Source organism: Marmota flaviventris, chromosome 3 (genome assembly GCF_047511675.1).
Source record: "Marmota flaviventris isolate mMarFla1 chromosome 3, mMarFla1.hap1, whole genome shotgun sequence".
NCBI classification, from domain to species: domain Eukaryota; kingdom Metazoa; phylum Chordata; class Mammalia; order Rodentia; family Sciuridae; genus Marmota; species Marmota flaviventris.
In genome coordinates this window covers 169332144-169339506 of record NC_092500.1, presented here as the reverse complement: position 1 = coordinate 169339506, position 7363 = coordinate 169332144, and positions in this window count along the sequence as shown.

Below are 7363 nucleotides of genomic sequence, written 5' to 3'. Positions count from 1 at the left end.
TCAACTCTGAATCCCTACCCGCCAAAGACACTGTATTGATTGATTTTAGGTCAAATTCTATCATCTAAATAATAGAAAAGTCCCCACAAATTCTAATGAATAGCCATTATAATCCATCTGTCCAGAGACACTCAACAATGTCAAGGAACACCTCTGAGAAGCACATGTGCCCAGAGGGAGTCGGAATTCTTTCCATGTAAGGCAAAAATGCCTTGAAAAAATGAATTGATTATCTTGCTTTTTATTTATTTAGCTCCAACATTAATTATTTACTCCATTTTCTCTATTTCAGTTAACAATGCCTAGTGATGCAGATTTACAACTGTAATCTGACCTATGCTTTCCCCGTAGGCAGACATTAACACTGGCAGGCACACCCCGTGGGCCCTTGCTCCCCAGGGTTCATTCCTCCCTCCTTCAAAGAGAGCAGAACAAATGGAGCCCTGTTCCCCGCCCCCACCTTTGACAGCTTCCTGGGAGACGGGTGTTTTCCTCTCAGTCCTTTACAGCTTTGCAAACTCCCGCTTTGGGCGCTGGGGCAGGGTTGGCATCTGCTTTGGAAATATTTCTGCAGCTAAGGACAGAAAAGACATCTGCTGTGAAAGGCAAGGCGCAGGTAAACTTGGGTTGCAGCTATCTGGGGAATAAATACAGACAGAGAATAATGGTGCTGTCCTGTGTTTTGGGTCCCAGGTGTTCCTCAGGTCTCAGGAAGAGCCACCTGTCCTGCGTGGGTGAGGGTAACAAAGCCTCTCCCCATGAGGGCACTTTCTGTGTGGGTGGCTGCAGTGTCTCCTGGAATCTGGCCATGCTGGGCAGGCAGACTGCTCACGCAGGCTCAGGGCAGAAGCATCTGCAGGAGGGGATGCTCTAGTCAGGCCTCTTGGCCTGTTGCAAAGCGCTTATAAACACCTCCTTTCACCCAGCTCCTTTATGTCTGCCAGCATCTCATCCAGAAGAGTCCCTAAAGCTCACCTACTCTCACTTCCTTCCCTTTGCTCCTTTCAGATTTCCTCAAAGAATGGGTTGTTTCCTTGGACTTAGGGTGGGGCTTAGAAACAAAGCCACGCTGCTGGTGGCACACGCCTGTAATCCTGATGGCTCAGGAGGCTGAGGCAGGAGGATTGCAAGTCCCAAACCAGCCTCAGTAACTTATCAAGGCTCTAAGCAACTTAGACCCTGTCTCAAAATAAGAAATAAAAAGGGTTGGGGATGTGGCTCAGTGATTAAGCACCCCTGGGTTCAAATCCTGGTGCCAAAAATAAATAAATAAAAGAAAAAAGAAAAAAGCAATGTTTATTCTGATCTAATACAGCGAAAATAACACTTAAGAATGTCAACCTTTAGAAATATTGCTCTAGACAATACTTTCATACTTAGCTTGCATCAGAATTTATGGACGACTGTATGATCATAAGGTCATTGATATCTACCAATTCTATCACAGTACCATGAGTTAGCAAGTTAACCTCGGACCCAATACATCTTCAAAGGTTTTTCTAATCCTTTATCTTCTTTGATTCTTACAAACCCCTCATAATAGGGTATTCTCGTGGTCAGGCTAGTCTGTGGAAACAATTCTACATATATAGCAAAGAAGAGGCAAAGGAAAGGTTCTCATTTCTCAGTGAGATGAGCCAGATACGCTCACATCCATCCTCCTGGTTAAGCCTGACAACCTTTCTTGGTGGTAGGAATCCTTGGTCCCAATTCATAGGCTGAGGAGTTGAGATGCAGACAGATTGGCTCATCCCCAAACCAGTAAATGACAAAGCAATGTTTTGATCCAGCCCTGTTATGATTCCGGGATCTGTTTTCTAATATTTCTACTGGAAAACACTCAGAGCACAGTGACTAACATTTAAGAAGCTTGTTTCTATTATCTATATTCTTCAAGTGGCAGGAAGCTGAATCGGACAAGGAGAAAACCCAAGTTTATCGCTCTATTCAGCAGTTCAACAACACACTCTTGTTTTGTTTCGATATTTGAGATGGCCTTTGCCTATACAATAAAACTGCATTAAGTGTATGATTTTTATGAGTTTGACATATGCATGCATCTGTGATACCACCATCTCAATGTAATAGACATAACCATGACCTTTAAAAGTCTCCTTACGTCTCTCTCATACCTTTCCTCCTCTTCCTATTCCTCCTCCTCTTTCTCCTCCTCGTTCTTTTTTATGTAAGAAAATTTTGAAGTGGCAATGCCTGATTATTAGCATTGGCTTGACATCGTACAGCAGATCACTAGAACTTCTTTACCTTCATTCCCCAAGCCTCTGGCAACCCCTATTCTATTCTCTGCTTCTAAGAGTTTGACTATTTCATATTCCACATGTAAGTGGAATACACAAAGGTCAGCCTTTGTCCTTCTGTGGCTGACCTAGTTCCCATAGCATAGTGTCCTCCATGTTTTAATGGTTTCTTCCCCCTCCCAAACTCCTGGGTGTGTTTCTGCCGGTGGCCACAAAGAGGTGCCCAAGAGCAGCAAGCCTGCCTTTATAGGGTATCTTAGTCCTGGTATTAAAAGAAAAACCACTGAGTTGCCGTTTGTTACAAATCTGGGCCTGTCCACCACCTGCAATTCTTAGATCGCTGGATCATAGTGCAGCGTCGGCAGGCAAAGGCTCAAGGATGGGAATTTCAGGAGATCCCATATAAGAGCCACACACAGTGTCTAGGGTGGACTAGGAGCCCCATAAATGTGAGGTTTCCTTTTCCTCCTCCTTCCCCCTCCCTGCACCTCCCCAGCTCCACCACCAGTCTTTCTCACTGTTTCTCCACTTGTTGTTGACTTTCATAGAGTCAAATATTTCCTAGGAACAAAATTACAGAAATTTCAGAGCATGGAAAATACCACCAACCACCACTAGACTCAAACAGGGCTGGCCCCTCTGAGCCCGGTGAGCACCAGTAAAGCTTCCCATGAAGCCTGGGTACCGTCCTGAAGCAGAGATGCGGACCTCAGTACTTGATCTCAGCTCAAACACCCAGCATGACGGGAAGTTCTTCATTCCCTGAGTGACAGCTTCCTTCTCTATAAAGCAAGCTCAATACCTACTTTGCAGGAGGTGCCAAGGATTAACTGAAAGAGGTCCTGAAAGCATCTCCCATAGTTCTTTGCATCTTCTAAGTGTCGATGGACTCTATTTTAAACACGGCTTTTGGTAGGGAGGGTGAGGGGCAAGATATAACCTTGACCTCAGAGTAGTACTAAATTCTGGTGACCTATGTTTCCCTGAGGGAGGACAAGCATTCCCTGGCTCAGTAGGGTGGCCCTCTCAGCCTGGACAGCTGCAGGCTCAGAAAGAAAACATTCCCCAGAGCCCGGGGAGGGAGATAGGAGAACGCTCCTCTGTCGACTGTGCTCGCCTTTGGGACCACGACCAACCCAGTGCTGCTTCCCAGGAAAATTCGCTGATGAGAAAAACTCCTGGTTGGACCAATTGACCCTAAAGGGCTTAACTTAATATAAATATGCAGAACATGCGTGTGTGTATACATGTGAGGGGAAGGGAAGGGCAAAGGATTCCGGGCCATCATTGCCTCTCTAATGTGTAAATCATGTGCCACAAATACATAGCAGAATCCCTGAAGAAAACCACATTCTTCCAAATGTGTGTGTGTGTGTGTGTATGTGTGTGTGTGTGTGTGTGTGTGTGTGTGTGTGTGAAGGTACCACGAACAGGAAATTTTATAAAGGCTGTTGATGATCTTGGAGAGATGGTAAGTTTGGTTTATGCCCAATACCTACCAAAGCATAGAAGCTTGATAGCTTGGCCGGGGATTCCATCCTCCTTGTCCCAGGGCCTTCAGTAGAGCCAGGATTTCCTGCACACAGCGGGACAGCTAGACATGACCTGGACCTAGGAGTCGGCTTCCTCGGTTTGCCTTGCAGCCTGCAGGCCTGTGGAGCCTGTAGAGGAAGCCCTTCTGCTTGGACAGAAGTTTTTCCCAGGGTGGCCTCACACCAGCCCTCACACAGCACCCAGTGCCAGGAACCCTACCTGGAACACTGTCCCCGCAGGTCCAGGGTCTCACTCCGTGGCTCAATCAGCTCTCAGGTGAAGTGTAGCCTCTTCAGAATCTTCCCGGGCTCTCTGTTCTAGAGGGTACAACGCAGCCTGCCGATCACACTGCCATTTTCTTCTCTTTAGAATATTTGCAGATTGCTGGTCTCCCCTTCCCTGGAATGCGAGCTCCAGGAGAAGAGAAACGTGGCCTTTCCCTCGCTTTCATCCGCTTGGGATGGCTGCCCTGCAATGGCAGGTACTCCACCAACGCCTGCAGAACACCAGAGCAAATCTTAGGCTTCCCTGCACCATAGACCCAAAGGGCTCTAGACTTAACTTTTAAAGAGAAAATGGCACTCACTCGAAGAACCAAGCAACAGGGGGAAAACAACAACAACAACAAAAACACCTGGATTAAAGAATATGCTTAAAAATGGGATGCGTGTTTGAAAGTTCTGCAAGGGAGACACAATTAAAGTGTTTCACTCTCCCCCGGACCTCTAAGAGAAAAACCAGCATGATGGAGAAAAGTACATAATAGGAAAGAATGACAAGCCTTAAAATGTTGCTTCATGCAAATTGCACAATCTAGTTAGGATTCATGCATGGAAAAAAAAAAAAACACACTTTTTTTTTCCCTGACTTGTTAGAATTGACATCAGTTTAAATGCTTCAGACACATAAAGCTTTAATGTTGAATGCGGACTTCATGTAGCAAGGTTTTACTGGGCACTTCTGCAGGGCTGGTGACCTTCCTAGGCACTGGGGTGACAATGATAAACAAAAGGAACCCCTACTGATCCCTTCTTGCTGTTCCCAGCCTAGATGGCAGCAGAGACAAGCAAGGGGTGTGCACAAACTGCTGTGACAAGAGGTACCCGGACAGACGGGGCTTAGGAAAGCACAGCGGTGGTGGTGCTGTGGCTTCGTGATAAATACAGCTACAAAATAATGCAGTGCAGGAAAATTTCACACTCTTTAAAGATATGCCTTCTAAAGTAGTAGAAGCTGATGGATTAAAAAAAAAAAAAAACAACAACAGGCAGAAATCAAATTTAACAACGGGCTTGAGCAGGTGCCAGGAGTCCATCAGCAGCATTCACTGGGGACCTCCTCTGCACCAGACCCTCCCGGGTGCTGTCAGTTGGTGCTCATGCAGCTCCCAGCTCACATTGTGCTGGGCCCGTGAAGGTGTTCCAGAGGAACAGGGGCTGCTCTCTGTCTTCACAGCCTGTCAGTCTCAGGGATCCACCCAAAAGCACTTCAGCACCATCAGACTGCAATATCTTCCCCCACTGAAAGGCAGACATTTTGACTAAAACCCTTCCAAGGGGTTGAAATGGGAAGAGAATCTGTCAGATAACTCAAGGGCCACCCCCAGCCTCTGGGAATTGACTCCAAATCCTCTGGGTGTCTGTGTGCCCTCTGGGTCCGCTGCAGCTGACATCTTCCTTTTCAGAAGCCCTTCATCTCCCCCTGCTTTGCATGCAACTCCTGGATGCGGCCCAAGTCCTACGGAGACGGGTGGGAATGATTTGATTTATGACAGTGGAGAAAAAGGCTTTCAGTTAGTTTTTGAATCAGAAGCATCTTGTAACTCCAAAATAAATGGTGATGGGAAGCGCGGCCTCTGCCAAGCGCCCTGCGTCAGATTGAGTTACAGCTTCAGGTTTAAAGGGAATGTAGCAGAACTGGCTCACTAGGAAATGTGCTCCTTGCTTGCTCAGGGAGTTACGAGATTGAATTCTTCAAAAAATGTTTACTCTCTTCTCCTTTCTGCTCTCTTTGCTCAAACCTGGTCTCTTCCTAGAGTCCCCCTTCCTGTCATTATGGTCGTGACTCAAGCAATGTCCAGGAGAACATTGCCTTTGGGATGAGGTGAAGTCATTGATCTCCTGGCACAGCCTGTCTGACCAGTGACCCTGCAGATCTTCCTAGCAGTACCTAGGTGGTCTGTGTGTGTGTGTGTGTATTGGGGCAGGAGTCGGGGGACAGGAGAGCAAGGGTACCACACTCCTGGTGACCATGACAGAACCAGACTGCATCTTGGGAGACCCCAGGAGGGACACAGCCCTCTCACAGCACCCAGTGCCAGGACCCTCCATCTCTGGCTTCCAAAGTCCATAAATGACTTTCTGATTGTAGTACATCCAATAATCCAAGAGAAAGAGTGCTGTGTTCCCAGGCCTGCATTCTCAGAACCAGAAACCAGTGTTTCACACATTCATACCAGGCTGGCAGCGTCGGGCACCGAGAACACCTCAGCCCAAGAAAGAGGACACATCTGTGGATTCGGTGAGGATTTCAACACAATGCCCAGCCTCATCAAGAAGAGACTGGAGACGTTTGGGCCATGGCACTAAAGCTCTGAAATCAACATTATAGGAAAAAACTCCCAGAGATCTTTCCAAAGACGGGTATATGTGTGGGACTTTTGATATAAAGTAGCCCTTAGGAATGTACTTATTTCTAAAGGGCCCCAGAATATTCTTCATTATTATTATTTAGTCAGGGTGAATTATCATATTTATTTAATGGGTGAAGACAAGAGTAGTGGAAATAAATGGCGAACTTCTCTTTTCCTTACACATCTACCCTCCTCTGTTGCCACTGTCGCTGATGCAGGAGAATGGACGCCACCGTGATTACACCAGGAAGTCTGTTGAGAGGACTGACCTCACATGATCACCACAGGGACACCAACGAAGGACACGTATTATGGCTTACATTTTACAGAGGAGGGAAGCGTTCAGAGGTCATGTGACTGACCCACGTTCTCACAGCTGGTAAATCGTAGATCCCCTCCTCACAGGCTTTGTGAGTGCAAGGAATTGCTCCGTGACATTATCCCAACGGAAGCAGCCATGAGAACTGGGGTCTTCAGCTTTCCTTCCAGCCAGGGTTTCCCAGGCCTCCCTGTGACCTCTAGTCAGGACTGGGCGCTCCCAACTTCCCCAGTGCCACTACTGGACTTATCCTATATGCAGTATATGGCCTTTCTTAAAATATAAACCTATGTACCAAACAAACGCCACCAAACGAATACCAGACCAAGATAGAATCTTTAATTTCGCCCTTAAAAATTCCTCTTGAAAGGATGATGAATCACACTGCCAAGTGGGGCTAGATCTCCTCCCCTTGGGTCCTGGCTGCTGTGATCCAGGCTTCCTTATTCCTGTCCTCTCTAGGAGCCGGATGAGGTGGCCGTGGAACCTAGCAGGGTTGACGCTTTCCTTTCACGCATTCCTTAAACTATCTGGCAACCATTGCCCACCTGAGAGCACTTGGCAGCTACAGCCTCAGGAGCCAGGAGTCGTCCTGACTTCAGTCAAGCCTTTTTCTTTTCC